Source organism: Talpa europaea (genome assembly GCF_964194135.1).
Source record: "Talpa europaea genome assembly, chromosome: 2".
Classification (NCBI taxonomy): domain Eukaryota; kingdom Metazoa; phylum Chordata; class Mammalia; order Eulipotyphla; family Talpidae; genus Talpa; species Talpa europaea.
Window position 1 is genome coordinate 118727130 of NC_140068.1, and position 18978 is coordinate 118746107.

Below are 18978 nucleotides of genomic sequence, written 5' to 3' on the forward strand. Positions count from 1 at the left end.
TTTCCGGCACCCCTGCCCGGCCCCTGTGCAGGATGGAGGGGCTGACCGCGTGGGCGTGAGGAAGTGTCCCAGCGACTGCGCGGGAAAGAGGAAGGAGGGATTCTGGAAGGTACTTCCGGGTGAGGATTTGAACATCTCAAAGTATCTGTGAGCTTGTCTTGGTGGAGACGGATACACAGATGCCGACTTGTAGCCGATGGTGCACCCGCACCCAGGGGCGCCCGCCTGAGTGAGAGCAGGCCGTTGTGCTGGGGACGAGGGCGCGTGCCAGGGTGAGGACGCGTGCCGGAGTGGTGCTGCGGGGATGGCACGGGCGCCTGGGGCTGGTCAGGCAGTGGAGGCTGGGGCCTGGGAAGTGGGGAGGACAGCCTGGGGCGCAGAGAGGTCTTGAGGCCAGTCCTGGGCCTGCATGTGCTCCCAGGGCCGGGACTGGAAGCCTGGGGAAGCCTGCTCTGGCCGGCCGGCTCGGGATGCAGCTGGGGCGCATGTCTGCCATGGCCCTGCTGCCTCTTGGAGGTGACATTTTCCGGCCTCTCCTCCGTCGCACGTCTGCCGGGGCGAGGGGCCCCTCGGATGTCAGCACACCTGAGCCGGGCGCCCCCCCAGGCTCCTCAGGCCAAGCCTCAGGCTGGTCGCCTGCTGGCACGTGAGTGCTGGGGTGACCTTGTGGGGCTTGCATGCCAGTGCCCTTTGCCGGCCACCCTCACGTGGCAGCGCTGATGGGGTGGGTGGCCTGGGCGTCCCCAGGTCCCGCTGTACCCTGTGCTCTCACCTGCTGGAACCTGCCCACCTGCCTGCTCGCCTGTTCCCTGGGTGCCTGCACTGCTCTCCTCCCCTGGCCGCGGCGTGCCAGGCGAAGAGTGGGGGCCCAGGGTGAAGACCTCACAGAAGAAGCCTGCCCACAGGCCGGGGTGCAGCTTGTTTTCTTCCCCACCTCTAGCAGTGAGAAAGACGGTGATGCAGAGGGGCTAAGGCCAGCCAAGGCCGCAGCCGCAGGGCGCGTGCTGCCCGCGAGGAACAGGAGAGCTGGGGGGTGGGCCATCAGGTGGCCAACTCGGGTGGAGTGTAGTGGACCCCAACCTGCCCAGGACCCTGCCTGGGACCCCATCCAAGAGCCTGGACACTCTTCCTCGCAGCCTCACCCGCATGAACTCAGGTTTCCTGGCGCCGCGGGCACCCCAAGACCTGGTGGTGCCAGCTAGAGCTTGCAGCGGCTCCTCACTCAGTGCCCCAAAATGTACCTGTGCGTGTGCAGCCACCCGTGCCCCTGAGCGTGTTCACAGCGGGCACTCGTGCACGCGCCGCGCCCTGGCCGTCTTCTGTCTGCAAATTTTCTGAAAAATATACACATGGATAACATTATTTTGGAAAATAAGTTATTAAGTCAAGCACAAGTGCTTCGCGGGACAGTGCCCCCCCCATGCAGCAGCCTCTGGTCCTGCTGGTAAGAGGGGGGCGGGGGCACGTGGAGGGCTCCGCTCAGGCCTTTCCAGGCTGAGATGCTGCGTTTTCCTTGTGGAGTTGGGAGACGCCCTCGGCGCAGGTGCTCTGGTCTCTGGAAGTTGGCCTGGGTGGGGGTCTCACCGTGTGGGTGCGTGGATGTACTCTCGTGGGCACACCTGAAATTGCAGTGTGAAGCGGAAGGCCGCTGGCACCCGTCTCAGGATGGGCCCCTGGGTACCTGCTCCCTAGCCCAGAGGCGCCTGGTGGCCCTGGATGGCGGGAGGTCTGTGGTACTGGGGCAGGTTTATTTCCATAAAGGCTCCAGGGAAGCTGTGAAATGAGATGTGGGGCTGGCGCCTGGGAGGTACTGCCTCAGGGCGGGTCTTGTTGGCTGAGCTCATTGTAAATCAGGTGATCCAGTCCCTGGAATAGCCAGGACTTGATGTCAGCCCCAAGCAGGTCTGCACCCCCACCCCCATCACCCCACCACCTGCTCGCACCCCCAGCCCTGCCACCCCCCACCCCCGCCAACCCCCCACCCTGTCACCCCGGCACCCCGTCCTGCCCCAAAGGGCTAGGCCTAGCAGGTCCTTTTTCCCTTGTGTCTTTGACTGCGTTTGAGGGGGACTTTAGGTGACTCAGAAATGGGGCCAAATGCCCTGTGACCCACCACGTTGCCCATGCTGACCCCGTCAACCAGGCCCTGGTGGTCTCGGCATTTAAATTCTGCCTTTGTCTGGTCACTGCTCATGTCACGGAAGTGGAAGCAATGTCAGGAAAGGACCATGTTCCAAAGTGAATTGCATCACTCGCTGCCCTGTGGGGTCACGCTTCCCCTCAGCCTGGGCTCCTGGACTGGCCTGGGGTCAGCCTGCCCCGGGGCAGGGCCCAGGAACAGCAGTGAGCAGAGAAGGCCAGAGACTGTGGTCTGTGCTGTGCGCAGGAGCTAAGATGGGGTCAGAACAGAGACCCAGAGGTCTGGTGCCTCTGAGGAGGGTGGGGAGCGGCTGGGAGGGAGCAGAGCAGGCAGGCCCTTGGCACAGAGAGCAGACACCACACAGCAGGGCCAGCTCCTGGGCTCAGCCAGCAGGTGGAGCCAGGGGCCTTTTTCACTGCAGAGCTCCAGGGACCATGGCTCTGGAGCCCTGAACTGGCCACTCTCTGCAGCCTCACGCCCAAGCCCCTTGCCAAATCATCTGCTTTGCGCTCTGGTTTCCACCCTAGCAGAGGCCTCTGCTGTGGCAGCTGCTCTGTCCACTTTCCCAGGAGGAAGGACGGGTGTGCCTGGGGCGCAGGGAGACTAGAGCAGTTGGGTGGGAGGGGCGGTGCTCCTTGGGGGGATGCGGCATTTCGGGGGGGGGGGGGTTGTCGGTTAATTTGGGCAAGAGACCAAATAAAGCCACAGCCAGCTCAGGTGCAACCTCTGGGGGAGAGGGGGGGAGAGGGGGTGATGCACCACCCATCAGGCTCCCGGGGAGATAGAGGGGGGCGGTGAAGGAGGGCCTCCGGGTACTTCAGCTTCATCACTTTCCTACACAAAAAGTCTTGGAAGGTTTTGGAGAAGCGCCTGAAATAGTCACTAGGGGAGAGGGAGGGACGTGGAAGGGCCTGCGGCTGGAGTCCTGGGCCTGGGCATTACAGAGGTGACATCACGCTCAGTCCTTGATGAGGGAAGCCCCTGATGGCAGGTGGATGCTGGCTTCATCCAGAACTAGGCTAGACCTTGACAAAAAGGAGGGGTGACTTGTTGACTGGACACAAAGTCCGATCACTAAGCTAGTGTCCACCTGGGTGAGAAGGTACCAGTGGAGATGCAGGCTGGCTCAGCCCTGGCCACACAGACACACACAGACACACTCAGATGCTCAAGTGCCCGGAGGAGGTGTCCATAAACACTGAGGGCAGAACACAGTCTCCCGGGGCTGGGAGACGGGCCAGGTGTGACCTGTTTCCAGATGAGGGTCACCTGTGGGAGGAAAGGGCCCAGGCCCTTTCCAGGAAAACATAGCTATTAATTTTTTAAAGGTTTATTTATTTATGCATACAAGAACTGGGGTACAGGCCAAAGGTTGGGGTGGGTGGGTGAGAGGATTTACCAGAGACCAGAGATAGAGTGGGGAGCAGAACAGGCAGATCTACTGAAACACGCTGCTGAGGGGAGCAGCGGGGAGACAGAAGAGGTCTGTCTCGCATTGTGGGTCACTCCCTGGCCGGGGATTGAACTCATGCCTTAGTGGCTGGCGACAGCTTCACAGTGCTGAGACTTAATCCTCGCGCCACCAGGGAGGCCCGGCTATTAATTGTATTTCCTGTGTTTGGCTCAGTGAGCCCCTTCTCACCTGTGGTGTTGAACCTGAAACTTCTAGATTTCAGAGAGAGCCTGGTGAGTGGAGCTTGCTGAGGCCCTCCCCAACTCTTGCGCCCCTTTCGCCTAAGGGTTGAAACCACAGTGGTCTAAAAGCCAGGTGGAGCCGCGCACGTTCTTCCAGAAAGCTGTCGTGGAGACGGGAGTGCTTGAAGACAGTCTCTCATGTTCCAGATAGCACCGAGGATTTTCATGCCTTGTCCGCAGTGCTTTCCAAGGTCTCTTCCCCTCCGCAGGCGATGGAGCCCCCAAATGTGTCTGCTGTCACTGAGTTTCAGCTGCTGGGGTTCCAGAACCTTCTCGAGTGGCAGTCCCTGCTGTTTGCCATCTTTCTGTTCATCTACCTACGTGCTCACGGTGGTGGGGAACGTCGTCATTATCGCCCTGGCGAGCCATGACTGGCGGCTGCACACGCCCATGTACACGTTCCTCAAGCACCTGTCCTTCCTGGAGGTCTGGTACACCTCCACCGTCGTGCCGCTGCTGCTCGCCGGCCTGCTGTCCGGGGCCGTGCCATCTCCTTCCCCGCCTGCATGGCCCAGCTCTACTTCTTTGTGTTTTTCGGGGCCACCGAGTGCTTCCTCCTGGCCACGATGGCCTATGACCGCTACCTGGCCGTCTGCAGCCCCCTGCACTACCCCCTCCTGATGCGCCCCAGACCTGCGCCAAGCTGGTGGCCGTCTCCTGGGTGACCAGGGTGGGCACGGGGTCCTGCCCTGCCTGATGATCTTCAGGCTGGTCTTCTGTGGCCCCAACCGGATCAACCACTTCTTCTGCGACCTGCCCCTCCATGCGGCTCTCCTGCTCCTGCGTCTACCTCACCGAGATGGTCATCTTCGCCCTGTCCATCGCCGGCTGCGCGTGTGCCTCCTCCCCACCCTCGTGTCCCACGTCTTCATCGTGGCCGCCATCGTAAGCATCCCCTCCGCCTCCGGCCCGCGAAGACCTTCTCCACGGCGGCTCCCACCTGGCCGTGGTCACCGTCTACTCCGGGACCACGATCTCCATGTACGTGCGCCCCAAAGCCCACCTGTCCCCTGAAATCAACAAGATCATTTCCGTCTTCTACACCGTGGTCACCCCACTGCCGAACCCCTTCATCTACCATTTAGGAACAAAGACTTCGAAGAGGCCGTGAGGAAACTGATGACAAGGAGGGGCCGAGTCTGCGGCCTCAGAGCGCAGGGCAGCTTCTCGCTCAGGTGCGGCCAGTGGGCGGGGCCAGGCGCGGCCCAGTGCGGTGGGGCCCTTGGCGGGCGCTGCCCGGGCTGCTGCAGGTGGGGGCTGCTCCCCGCCCCCCGCCCGCCGGCCGCTCGCTGTGGCCCCTGCCGGCCCTGCTGTCCTCGCTCTGCCCTCCGGGGTCCCGCCGTGTGGCCGCGGGCTCCGCACGTCCCGTCCCCGTGCACGGCCGGCCCGAGCTCGTGGGGCCGTGGACAGAAGCCGCCCGGGGGCCCGCGCGGGGTGTCCCGGCGTCGCCCCGGCCCGCGGCAGGCGGCCCAGGGGCGCTTCCAAACGCCAGGCTGGTCTGCAGAGACTCAGATCCCGGGTGTGTGTTGAATGGAATCTTAGAAAAAGCAGTCAAGGCGGAAGGAGAGGGAGGGGCGGGTGAAGGGGGCAGAGCCCAGAGAAGGACAGGCGGGCGGGGGGAGGAGGGAACCGAGGGGGAGGGCGGGAGGGGCGGGGGGGGCGGGGGAGGGACAGGCCGCTGTGGCCCGCGTGGCCGCCCCGTGCAGCTGCCGTCCCCGCCGACTCTGGACCCGCCGTCGACGCGCCGCTGCTGACCGGCTGCCCCTGCCCCTCCCCGGGTGCCTGTCCCCGCCGGCGTGGGGGCCGGGGCGGCCTGAGGCGTCTCTGCCTCGGTGGCGTCTGTCTCCGGCCTGCAGCGTAGGCCGGCAGTGCCCGCGGCGCCCCCGCCCAGCTCGGGTCACCCGCCGCCCTCCAGCTCGCCCGGGCCCAGCGCGGGCCGCGGAGCTGCTCCTGCCTCCCCGGGCCCGCCCCCCAGGACGTCGTCGGGCCCGGGCGAGGCCTTCGGGCCGGGTGAGCGTGGACCAGGGCAGCGCGCGAGGGAGGCGGGGGACTGGCGGGCGCGGACCCGCCGCCCAGAGGCCCGGGAGGCCGAGGCCGGGCCCGCCAAGGGGCAGCGCGAGGGCGCACGGGGCGGCGGACGCCCAGGACCGGCCAGGGCCCCCCCGGCCGCCGCTTCCCGCCCGCCGCTCACCGCGGGCGCCGGCCAGCCACGGGGGCCGCCGCGGGCCGCTCGGCGAGAGACACCGGCGCCCGCAGCTGCGTGAGTGGTGGGGCGACACCTGCAGCAAGGGACGCCCTGAGACCCCGGGCCCCGGGGCGCCTTCGGGGGCCCCCAGAGAAGAGAAGAGGCGGGGCCTGCAGCCCGCGCCCCCGCCCGTGTCTGAGCGCCGCCAGCCCTGCTTATAGCCGCTCTCAGGCTGCCCCGCCCACACAGCTGATTGGACCGTTTTTCAATCCTGAGGCTGATTGGACCGTTTAGCACCAGTCAGCTGGTAGCTCACACCTGATTGGGCCAGCCCACAAGCCGGGAAGCACAGGTTGCATAAAAAGGCGCTGAGGCGCCGGTCGGCTCTGGCCCCGCTGCCCCGATGCCTGGGCCGGGCGTGGGGCGGGGCTTGGCCAGGCTCTGCGGGGAGTAGCGGGAGGGGTGACCCGCCGCGCCCGGCGGATGCCCAGCGGTGGTCAGCGGCCTGCCAGGCCGGCGCTGTGGGCCTGTCCCTGACCCCCTGCCCTGGCGCCCGCTGTACGGGGAGCAGGCGGGGCTCCCTGCGGACCGGAGAGAGACCGGCGGGCTGAGGCGGGGCTTCCCCGGGTCGGGTCGGGGTGGCGCTGGGGCTCGGAAATCCTCGGGGTTCCCGGGAACAGGACGCGCCCCTGAGCTAACCTGGGGCTGGGCCGGGTCCTCTCGGGCTTGACTGAGCGCGGGGCCGGGGCGGGCGGCTGCGTGGACCTGCTGGGCGGGGGGTGGGGGGCGGGCGTGGGGGCTCCGGGGGCGCCATCCCGCGGCAGCCGGGACGCACGGGGCCCTGCGGGGCCGGGAGACGCGTGGGTCGCGAGGAACGCTGCGAAGGCGAAGGCGCCCGCGCGGGCTGCGGGTCGGGCGAGGGGCGCGGCGGGGGGGCCCGGGGTGCCCGAGTCCTCGGCGGAGGGGCGTCCCAGCGCCCGGCGCCCCCGCCGAGCCCGCACCGAGGCCTGAGGACGCGCGGGCGCGGTGCCCGGTTCCGGGCCCGAGCGGCCCTGCCTGGCGAGTTGCCTGTGTCCGCCCTGGCGCCGCGGTCCGCGTCCTGGGCGCCCAGGGCGCAGCCCCCCGCCCCCGCTCTTTGGGGCACGGAGTTCTGTGACACCAGCCCCGTCGCCCGAGCCCGTCCCCCGCGAGGTCCAGCTCCGCGCGGCCGGGGCAGGGGGCGCAGCCCAGGTGGCCAGGGCGCTGCTTCCCCCTGGGCGTGCCGACCCCGGAGCCGCCGGGAATGCCCCTCCGCCGGCGGGGGCCGCGGGGCGAGCCGGGCAGAGCCGCGGGCCCGGGACGTCCTCGGAGGCTCGGACGCGCGCCCGCCTCTCGGGCTTCTCTGCGGCCCTGGAGGAGGGTCCTCGCCGGCCGGGCCGGACAGGCGGCAGACGGACCGAGGGGCCCGAGGAGCCGAACCTGCGGGGCGGGGGCGCCTCAGGAAGCACCCGCGGTTTTTGAAAAAAGACATTTATTTATTTATCCATGCGCACAAGAGCCGGGGTGCAGCCAGCGGCGGGGGTGGGGGTGGCGGTGGGGAGACTCCCCAGGACAGCGAGGGGCGGAGCGGGCGGATGGGCTGAGGCGCCGCTGGGGGGCGGCGGGGCCGGAGCGTCGGCTGCCCCTGGGGTCTGCACCTGTCCGACCCACTCGGCGCCCGCCTGAGCCTCGGCCCGCGCGCCCTCGGCGCTCCCCGCCTCGGAGCCGGACTTGGGGACTCTGGGGCGCGTCCCATAATGCCCGCCTTGGCGCTGCTTCTCCTGATTTTCCCTGCAGCCCCCCACCCCTTGCGCGGAGGGGACCCCGCCACGCCCACCCTGCCTGCGTCCAGTCCTCCGGGCGCGTGACCCGCGCGTGGGGGAGGGTGCGCGGGGAGCGCCAGAGCCCCTCGGAGCGGGGGCCTGGGCCTGGGAACTGAAGCGGGGGGCGGAGGACACACGTCTCAGGGGCGTCCCGTTCACCCCTCACGTTGGGTCCTCACCGGACACACCCCCTTCTGCTAGCTGGTTCCCCTCACCGCCCCCCTCCCCACCAGCTCCTGGCGGGACCGTCCCCACAGGGGACAGACAGAGGCTGCCAGGTTGCCCAGGGGCTCTTCTGGTGTCTGCAGCGCGTGCCAGCGCCTCCTCCGCGGCTCCTCACCCGGGCGCCCTGGCGGGGTGAGCAAGGAGCGCGCACCCCGCCCGCCCCATCACCCCCTCCCCAGCGCGCCCTGCTCTGGGGCTCCCCTGCGGGGCGCGGCCATAGTTTCGCAGTTGAGCGTGGCCCCACGATGGGTCTCAGTCCCCCAGGGCCCCCCTGCGTCACGGGTGCCCCCAGACGCACCGAGGAGCCCAGGAAGGCCCCGGACGCGCCGCGGGCTCTGAGGAGGCGCCCAGTTCGCCTAACGAGCCCCGGGCCTCACAGGGGCGGTTTGGAAAGGGGGGGCTCCGCGCCCCGCTGTCCCCAGCGCGCCTCCCCTGCGCTCCCTCCGCGCGGCCGGGGTGGCTTTGTCCCCGGGAGGAGACCCCGGGGACCCCAGGGGCGCCCACAGACACCAGGAGGGCTCCGGGCGCGCCTGAAAGACCGACCTGCGCCGTCCCCGGCTGGAGCTGCTGTCCCGGGTCCCATGGGGGCTCCAGCAGGGCGCGGAGTCCCCAGCTCGGACCCGGGCCCGGTGGGCGGCAGCGCCCCCCCAGCCCCCGGCCCCCACCCGCGCAGGGGACGGGCAAGGCTGCCTTACCGGGCGAGGGGAGCGGGGCAGGGAGCAAGCCCTGCGCGCCCGGCCGCCCGCGGGCCCCTGGGGGACGGTCCCGGGGAGCCCCAGCTGCTGCCCGGGCTCGGCTCCCGCCTTGGGGTCAGCGCCGACCTCCCCGGCTGCGGTCACTCCGTCCCCCCAAGACCGTAGTCACCTCCCCGCCCCGGGGAATCCCTCGCGTCCACCGCGCCCCTCACTGACGGGACAGGGGTCGCTGCCCCCCCAACCCAGCGCGGGCCCTGACCCAGGGAGGCGGCGTCTACGTGGACCCGTCTCCCGCGGGGTATCCGGCCTGGCGGGTGCGGCGGCCTGTGGCTCCTCCCCTGCCTCGAGTGTGGCCCCAGGCTCCTGCGCCACATGGACCCCAGAGGGAGGGGGTGTCGGCACCCTGCTGCGCATCCTCCCTCCTCCGGGCTCCTGCCCGGCCGTCGGCTCCCAGAGAAGGCGGGATGGGGGCCCGGGGGGCCCCGGAGGGGCTGAGAGCGTGGGCAGGCCCAGGGCCCAGGGATGGCCGGTCCGCGCCGGCCGGGGCGCCACACCCGCTGGACGCACGCCTGGGCGGCTCTGGGGCCTGAGCCCCTGGGCGGGCGAGCAAGGTCCGGGAAGTGGGGCGAGCGCAGAGCAGCGTGGGGTGCGGGCCTTTCCTAAACCGCGGTGCAGCAGGATCAGCCCAGGACGCTGCCCTCAGCGGAGCTGCCCCTCCCGCGGGCCAGGAAAGGCCGGGAGCCTTGGAAGCGGCTCTGCTCGGGCTGGGGGCGGCCCTCGAGGGGCGGGGCCGGGAACCCCCCTTTTGGGCAGCGGTGGGGCCGGCGGGGCGGAGCTGGTGGACAGGTGGCGGGCGCTGCTGGGGTCGCGGAGGGGGGGTGGGGCGGCCTGGCGTTCCAGCTCCATTTCAGCTTCAGTCTCCACAGTGACCCGCGCCCCTGCGCGCGCGAGAAAACAGGAGGCGAGTTCTGCTTCCCGCGGTCCAGCTTCTTGTGGTCAATAATTATCTTCCTTCCTTTTTGGCTTTTGATACTTTCTAGTGAAATTAAGTTCGTAATATATTTCTTGACCTTCTAGATCAAAAGTTGGAATGTATGACTTCTGGCACATTGAGAATTTATAAAATGTTGTTATTTAATACCCACAACTGTGCTAGCAGCAAGTTACCATGATAAAAAGAAATAGTGAGATAAATCATTTAGTAACGCCAAGTAAGAAAAAAAAATCAGAAATCAACGGTTTTAATTGTGATTAAATGTTTGAATTCATACAACTTAGAGCAATTAATGTTTTATTAACTCATATATCTAATTATGTTGTACAAGGTTGGCAAAAATGTTGGCAGTGAAGAGTATGTGTTTAGAATGGTCTGATCCAGTTTCTTGTTCAATGCACACACTGGATTCTCATTATATTCCATAACGTTTATTGACCAGTGTAACAGCATCATGAATTAATGTTAAGAGTCACTTATCAGCACTAAAAATAAAAAGGCCAATCACTTAAAAGAGCAGTAGGCCATTGTCAGCCCAGAAGCTCAAAGGTCAGGATTCTGCCACCTCTTCTACTGCCCCTGGCTGGTCTCCAGATTTGCCTGGTTCCACCTGGAACTCCCCCGGGCTGGACGCAAGGTCAGCCTGACTCAGCCCCTCCCAGGTGAGTGTTTGAGAGTGACTGAATGTCTGATATCCAATTGGAACTGCATTTCATCATGAAATATTTGGTGTGAAATTTTCAAATATGGAACATCACAGATGGGAAAGCAAAGGATGATGCCGTCAGCGGAGAGGAGCTGAGGCCAGACAGCAGCCACACCCACGGGGCACTTCACTTCCCAAATGAGATCTTCTTCAAATCCTTTGCATGTCTATGAACACACCAAATGATAGTGTTACTTTTTGCATGTAAATCCGAGGGCTTTTTTCAATTCAACGAGTTCATAAAAATGCAGACACTCTGTGTGAGATTCCTGTTGATGACCTGCCCGGCCAGAGCATTGTCCTGCCATTCCCACCTGCCCACTCTAGGTGATGAAATAAATGGGGACAACACTCCTGTGAAGTGTGGTGTGAGGTCATGGATGGCATCCCTAACACATTTCTAGGAATATTAGATACGAGGTAGACTACTAGCTACCGTTTTGTTCTGAGCAGATTGTTTCTCAAAAATTCCCACCCAATGATTTTTGTAATATTTTAGTAATTATACTTCACAGGAACTTAACTTTCTTATTTCTGCTGTCCACCAAGCTGTTGGCGCCTTACCTCGTGGCATCAGGATACTTCCCCCTTCGTGATTGGCTGTGCTTCTTTTGGCCCAGTGTGCACCAAATAAGGTTATGTGTTTAATCATTGGCTAGGCAGTGTTGGCCTGCTTCTTCCACTTCCGGTCCCCAGCTATAAAGCCCCGCCGAAACCGAAAGTAAAGGAGACCTGCCATAGCTGAACCAAGAGTGTGCGTGTCTCCCTCCGTGGTGTACCCCTGTTCTTCAGGTCGCTGCTCTCCCCTTGAGAACCTCGTTGACCAGTCCGCGGGCTCGGGCACCAAGCGCTGAGTGTGTTTATGGTAAATGTGGTGGCACCCACACCAGAGCTTCCAGAGGGTCTCCACCACATCACGTGTGTGGGTCCTTCTCTACAGTGGATCACAACTGCTCAGATTCTAACTTGGACCCTAAGACCTTGTTTATGCTGTGAAGGCCTCACTCACTAAGTACAGGGGCCTCTGTCCTACCATGACCCCTGATCCCACATGTGACCGCGAGGGTCAGTGACATTAGAGGGGGAGCCGCCTTAGAGACTGGAGATGCTGCCCCAGGGACAACTAAGATGACAACAGATGAAACTGCTGCTGACAACTGCTGACAACTGAGATGAAACCCAACCATCTCCTCTCTTGGCCGGGAGCTACAGAAATGGAGAACAGCAAAGAGGGGCTGGAAGTTCAGTTACTCCAGTATACACGGAATATCACATGGCACCTAAGAGGTAAAAAGAGCAACAACTAAAACTAAGGGTATACGAAGTTATCTTAATATATATATATATTATTATTATTAATTTTATTTAATATTTATTTTATTATTTATTACATTATTAATATATATTTTGTAATTATAATAATATAGAGTAGTATAATGTGAAAATTTAAAATAATTGTCTTGTAAAGATTAATGAACTCATCTTCCCTATTATATTTTGGTGAGTCTCCCCTTCATTAGTCTCCCCACAGCCGACTTCATGGCTTGGCTCCTCAGACTGTATATGATGGGAGTAAAAGTGGGGGTCACCACCATGTAGAACATAGAAATGACCAGGTCAGACATGGATGGGGTTCCTGTGGTCGGCTTCAGATAAGCAAAGCATCCAGTGGAGAGAAACAGCACCACAACCAGCAGGTGGGGAAGGCACGTGGAGTAGACCTTGACCTTATCTTCAGTGGATGCAATCTTCCTGACAGCAGAGATGATGTGGACATAGGAAACGATGATGAAAATAAAAGAGCAGATACTCAACAGCGAAGTAGTGAGAATGGGGACAAGTTCATTGATTAAATTCCCTGAGCAGGAAATAGCCATTAACTGGGGGATGTCACAGAAGAAGTGGTGGACCACGTTGGACTCACATAGGACAAGGAGAAGGTTCCAGCTGTGTGTATCACAGCATGGAGACCCCCACCCAGCCAGGACACAGCTGTCAGCTGCACACACCTGTCCCTGCTCATGATGACGTCATAGTGCAGGGGGGGGCAGATGGCAGCATAGTGGTCAAGGCTCATCACCGTGAGCAGGTGCAACTCTGTGGTTGTTGTAAAAACCATCATGAAGACCTGGAGGACACAGCATGTGAACAAGATGGAGCTGCTGTGCCTCAGAGAGTTAGCAATGGACTTGGGGACCATGGCTGAGATGAGGCAGAGGTCTGTGAAGGACAGACTCCTCAGGAAGAAGTACATGGGGGTGTGGAGGTGCCGGTCCAGGGTGGTGACGAGGACAATGACCCTGTTCCCCAGCAGGGTGCACAGGTAGACCAGGGGGAAGAGCAGCGTGTGCAAGAAGCGCATGGTCCCCTGGGTGGGGAACCCCAGGAGGACGAATTCTCTCATAGTTGTGAGATTCATCCCCCCGGAGCCATCATCTGTATAAAAAAAAATAAAGAGGAAGAAAACATTGTTAAATCTTCTAATATTGAACGTAAGTGGGTCGTCAGCATAGGATAATGATTCAGTCTATCTACCAGGTAGTTACTCCTTCTAGGTCTCATGGCATCTAGTATCCTCATCTGGGTGTGCTGCTGTGTTCAAACTTTCATTTCCATCTCATGTGAAGGGAACATTATCACACTGTCCAAACATGTCCTGGAAATTGGTGACCGCTTGAAGATTTCCATTGACCCTACAGAACTTTAAGAATTACAGTCTCAAACCTCTCAACAAACCCGACTGACTGTACCTCCCGACTGCCCCACTTTTGCTGCTCCCACCTACTGCCCAGGCCCCAGCATCTCCGCCCAGCACACCTCCCAGAGGTTGTCCAGGGCACAGTCCCAGAGGACACGTGACCATGCCCAGTACCCCCCACCCTAGAGAGCCTGTCCCTGCTCCTCCAGCACAGCGCTGGTCAGTGACAGGTGTGCAGGGAGATGGGGTGTGCGGGTCCCTGTTTTCCTGCTCCCCAGGACCCAACACTGTCCTGTAACTGAATGATCTGAGCACAGCATCCCCGTGCGGCGTGTCCTGACGCCTCCTCTGTCAGATTCCTACCCCTGTGGCCTCACTCCTGACTCCTGGTCTGTCCCCTCGTCTCCTCATCTCCCTGCACCGGACTCCCCACATCTGAGGACTCAGAGACCATGTTTCCCACAGAGTCTCCTCCTGGGTCACACCCACACGTCCCTCCTGAAGGATGGGCTCATCCACCCCGGGTCCCTCCCTGGCCCCTCTGTCCCCCACAGACTCATGCACATCTGTGCAGGGAGGAGGCTGCTCCGGGGCTGAGCCGGACGATCTGTGCATGTGGCTGACCCTGCCGGTCCCAGGGACCCGGGTCCCCTGGGTGCAGGTTTGTTCCTCACCCAGGCCCATGGGTGAGTGTGGATGTCTGGACACGGGGCAGCACTGCCCACTCCACTTCCCCTCCCCAATGTCATCCTCTCCCCCCTCTGTGGGGTGACGGAGTGGAAGGCCCTGGGGAGGCAGGATTTTTAAGGTCACATAGTAACATAAAATAATTATAACACATTGGTGGAATCTTCCTAATAATTTAATAAAAACAGGAAAATAAATCATGTAATGAGATGGTCCAAGATGTAGATACCTTTGGACTGATATCGGTAATGATGACAGAAGCTCTGGCATATTCTCTTCCTGTGCAATATCACTAAAGACTCCTGAGTGGTGGAATTGGGAAAAAAAAAAACTCAAGTCCATGTCTGTAAAGAGACATTCTTCATCACAAAGTAATTCCATTAATTGTTGTCTTTTATGTAGTGCCCAGAACAACTCAGTGTGCTGAATGCTCAAATCCAGTTATGAAGCATTAGTTGCCACATATACGATGCGCCACAACGTTCTGTTCAATCCTTTGAACACTTTAAATTCCAGGAGAGTATATTTCCTCTCGCTGAGACTCATCCAGCATGATAAGGCAGTGGGGCACTGAGAAACTTGTATACCTTCAGAATTTAATAGTTTTCATGATTTATAAAACAAATATTTTATTTACTGTGCTTTCTCAGATCTAAAATGAAGCTTGAAATCTAAAAACAGTCAAATCTGAATGATTTCCATTCGAAAACTGTTTAAGAACAGAATACCTGCAGTCTGGGGGGGGAAGTTCCCACTGCCATGTCGAGTCTCTGTCCTGAGGTTGTCCCCATGGCAAGATAGATGGCATCCCGGCCTTTCACTCCATGGCGGGGCTCATGGGGACACCTCTGAGCACTCACAGGATGTTCCACCCCGTCCTGCGCCGCCTCATGGACAGAGCAGGGCCTCAGGGCTGGGCTATTTGAGCTCTGGAGCTGGTGCCCATGTGTTGGACACTGTCCAGATTCCAGGCCTCAGGGACCTTCCTCCAGAGGGAAAGTGCGTGTTTACTTGACTGTGTTAATTGGAGCGTCCTGCAGTGCTTCTCGGGGAGTAAATATCACACTCGGTGTGTAGATGTGATTTTGTGTCTGGCTCACGCCTCTATGGAAGTGAATAGACAAATCCTCATTTCCAGGTTCCATTCCCCACCTGTCGTGTCCACCGTGGTGGGCACCATCAGTCATGACAGTGCCCCGAGTCCCTGTCTAGACAGCTGGAGAGTTGCCCGTCACCCACCCTTGCCCTTCAAGGAGAGGCCCTGGGGATGGGCGTGAGGGGGATGCAGAAAGGCCGGAGGTGGGAGGGAAGGGACAAGGAGAGAGGCAGGAGGGAGCCAAGGGAGGGGAGTGGGGAGGAAAGACAATGGACGTCCAGCAGAAGTGAGTGACCACGGGGGTCACCAGCCCTTCGGGAAGAGAAACTTTACTCATCTCTGAAATTATGTATCCTGCGGTTCTTTTCCACCCCAGCACCTGTCACTGCACTTACATTAGAACTGTTATTAGGTTTGAATAATTTTACTTTTAACCTTAACAAAATGGAGTAGAATATTAGGGTTTCTGCACATGATGTCATGTACTTAGGTTTGCAGCATGACTATCGTGACACATTTGCTAAGAGGCGTTTATCTGTTTGAGTCTATTCTGTAGGGTGTGGGGCAGTGACCTGCTTCATTCTGCTGCGTGTGTCTGTCTGCTTCTCCCAGCAACATTTCCCCACTTTCCCTCTCCAGTGCCTGCTCTGGATCCTCTGTCGTAGAGTCACTGGCTGTCCTGATGAGGGTGGGTTCCTGGGTCCTCATTATATTCCAGAGTTCTGTCTGTCTGTTTTGGTCCCAGTACCATGCTGCTTTAATTATTAGAGCTTTATTGTATGGACTGAAGTCTGGAGTGAGCTGCCTCCATTCTTCCTTTTTTTGTCAGTGTTGTTTTGGGTGTTCGGGGCCTTTTATGGTTCCACATACATTTCAGTAATTTTTTTTTTTTTATCCTTGGAGAATGTCATTGAAGGTCTTATTGGGATTAAGTTGAATCTGTAAATTGCTTTGGGTCAGATGGGCATTTGGTAATGTTGATTCTTCCAAGCCAAGGGCAGGGAATATCTTTCCATTTCTCTGTCTTTTCTAATTCTTTTGACAATGTCTTTCTCTTTTCTTGTATCTTCACCTCCTTTGTTATGTCTACTCCGTGGTACTTAGTCTCGTGATTATAAGTGGGTTTGTTTTCTTAACTTCTCTTCTAGTTCATTATGTGCATATAGAAGGCAATTGATTTTCGTGTGTTGATTTTGTCAGCTTCCAACTACACTGATGTGGCTCATTGACTTAATTTGTTGTTTTCAGTGGAGTCTTTAGTGTTCTTAGTGGATATTATGTTGTATAACTGTTTAAAATGTGCTTAAATGTTTAAATTCATGCGATCTTGAGGCAGTTAATATTTTATTATTTTAAATTTTTATTTATTTTATACACTAGTGGCAAAATGTAGGCAATGAATAGTCTCAGCATATGTTTATAATACCCTGATTCAGGTTCTTAATTCAATACATGTATTGAATTCTCCTTATATCTCGTAACTTTATTGTCATTATGCCCCATAAATTTTATTGACCAGTAAACTATGACAGTATCAAGAATTAATTTTTTTATCAAGAATTAATTTTAACAAAGTTATTTATCATCAGATAAATAAAAATGCCAATGATTTAAAATAACAGTAGCAAGTTGTCAACCCAGATGTTTATGTATCAAGATGATGTCATCTTTTAACCATTGCTGGCTGCTTCCAAATTTGCCATGTGCCTTACGGGACTCGCCTGGGCTGAAGGCAAGGTCAGCCTGATTCCCTCAGAGGGTGACCTGTTTGAGAAACAGTTAAAGGGCCTGATGTCCAATTGAGACTACATTTTATATTGAAATATTTTGGTGTGAAATTTTCAAACCTTGGAAATCACAACGGGAAACCAAAGGTGGATGCAGTCAGCAGAGAGGAGCTGAGGCCAGACAGCAAAGGCACTCAGGGGCTTTTCACTTCCCCAATTTAAACCCTCAAATTCTTTATGTCTTTCCGTCTACACTAAATGATAATATCATTCATGATATGTAAATCTGACGAGTTTTCTTGTTTGAAGAACTCCATATGGAAACGCAAACACTCTGGGTGAGATCCCTGTAATAACGTGCCCAGAAGGACACTGTCATCAAATTCTAAGGCATTCTAGGTAATTAAATAAATGTGGATAATCACACGTGTAAAGTGCGGTGTGATGTGAGTGCCGTTCCTCAACTCTTCCTGGAAATATTAGAATATTGTGCAGTCCATGAGCTATTATTTTGATTTTACCATTATAGTTTCCTAAGTTCCTTTATTGTTTCTTTTTTTAAAAAAGATTTATTTATTTATACAAGAGCTGGGGTACAGGACAGAGGTGTGGGGGGTGAGAGCTGGCATGAGAGGTGTGGGGGGTGAGAGCCAGACTGACCGAAATACACTGCTGAGGGAAGCAGCGGGTGAGGTAGGAGAGGTTTGCAGCGCCATGTGGGTAGCTCCCTGGCTGTCTGGGAACTCAACCCGTGGTGCAGAGGCTGCGGACAGCTTTACAGCACTGTGCTGTACCCACTGTACCACCAGGGACTCCCCTATTACTGTTTCTTAAAAAACCCTACCCACTATATATTGTCAGTTTTTAGTCATTATACTGCGCCTGAAATTAACAGCTTTCAAGTCCCTGTCTTATTTCTGGTGTCCACTGTGCTTGGCGTGTTTATGGTAAATGATGGAGGCACCCACACCAGAGCTTCCAGGAGTGGCTCCACCACGTCACGTGTGGTCCTTATCGACAGAAGGTCATGACTACTCGATTCACTATGAATCTTTGGGCCTTATTTATGCTGTGAAGGCCTCACTCACCAACTAAAGGGGCCTCTATCCTACCCGAGTCCCCTGATCCCACAAGTGACCATGCAGGTCAGTGACATTAGAGGGGAAGCTGCCTTAGAAAGACTGGAGATGCTGCCCCAGTGAGAAAACTTCTGCTGACGACCAAGATGAAACCCAACCATTGCCCCTATCGGCCGGGAGCACAGAAATGGAGAACAGCAAAGAGTGGCTAGAAATTCAAACACCAGTACACACAGAACATCAAAGAACATCTAAGTGTTAACAAGAGAAACAATTAAAGCTATAGGGGTATATGGAGTTATCTTAAATATAACTTAAAAATAAGAATATATCTTTAATTATACAATGGAATTACATGTAACTATACAAATATAAAGGGGAGAATGATGTGAAGATTTAAAATATGTGTCTCATAATGGAGTCATGAAGTCATCTTCTCTATTACATTTTGGTGAGTCTCCCCTTCATCAGTCTCCCAACAGCCGACTTCATGGCTTGGTTTCTCAGACTGTATATGACCGGATTAAAGGTGGGGGGTACCATCGTGTAGAACATAGAAATGACCAGGTCAGACATGGACGGGGTCTCTGAGGTCGGCTTCAGATAAGCAAAGAATCCAGTGGAGACAAACAGCACCACAACCAGAAGGTGGGGCAGGCAGGTGGAGTAGACTTTGGCCTTACCTTCTGTGGATGGGATCTTCCTGACAGCAGAGAAGATGTGGACATAGGAAATGATGATGAAAATGAAATAGCAGGTGCTCAACACCACACTAATGAGAATGGGGACAAGTTTGTTCATTAGATTTCCTGAGCAGGAAATAGCCAATAACTGGGGGACGTCACAGAAGAACTGGTGGACCACGTTGGACCCACAGTAGGACAAGGAGAAGGTTCCAGCTGTGTTCATCACAGCATAGAGACCCCCACCCAGCCAGGACACAGCTGTCAGCTGCACACACCTGTCCCTGCTCATGATGACATCATAGTGCAGGGGTTGGCAGATTGCAGCATAGCGGTCAAGGCTCATCACCGTGAGCAGGGTCATCTCTGCACCTGCCGAAAAAACCATCATGAAGACCTGGACGACACAGCCAGGGAAGGAGATGGAGCTGCTGTGCCTCAGAGAGTTGGCAATGGACTTGGGCACCATGGTTGTGATGAGGCAGAGGTCCGAGAAGGACAGACTCCTCAGGAAGAAGTACATGGGG

General features: G+C 57.8%; 1 protein-coding gene and 1 pseudogene across 2 annotated transcripts in view; one reads left to right on the forward strand and one right to left on the reverse strand.

Annotated features, from left to right (window-relative positions):
* Window positions 1-18978, reverse strand: part of LOC311188289 (class I histocompatibility antigen, Gogo-OKO alpha chain-like) — a gene marked incomplete at both ends in the record, with an annotated part of 346072 nt that overhangs the window by 232885 nt on the left and 94209 nt on the right. The window lies entirely within an intron of this gene.
* On the forward strand, window positions 4048-7520 carry LOC311167655 (olfactory receptor 11L1-like; annotated as a pseudogene). The gene is made up of 3 exons: window positions 4048-5010; window positions 5697-5845; window positions 7132-7520. The product of its transcript is annotated as an olfactory receptor 11L1-like (transcript).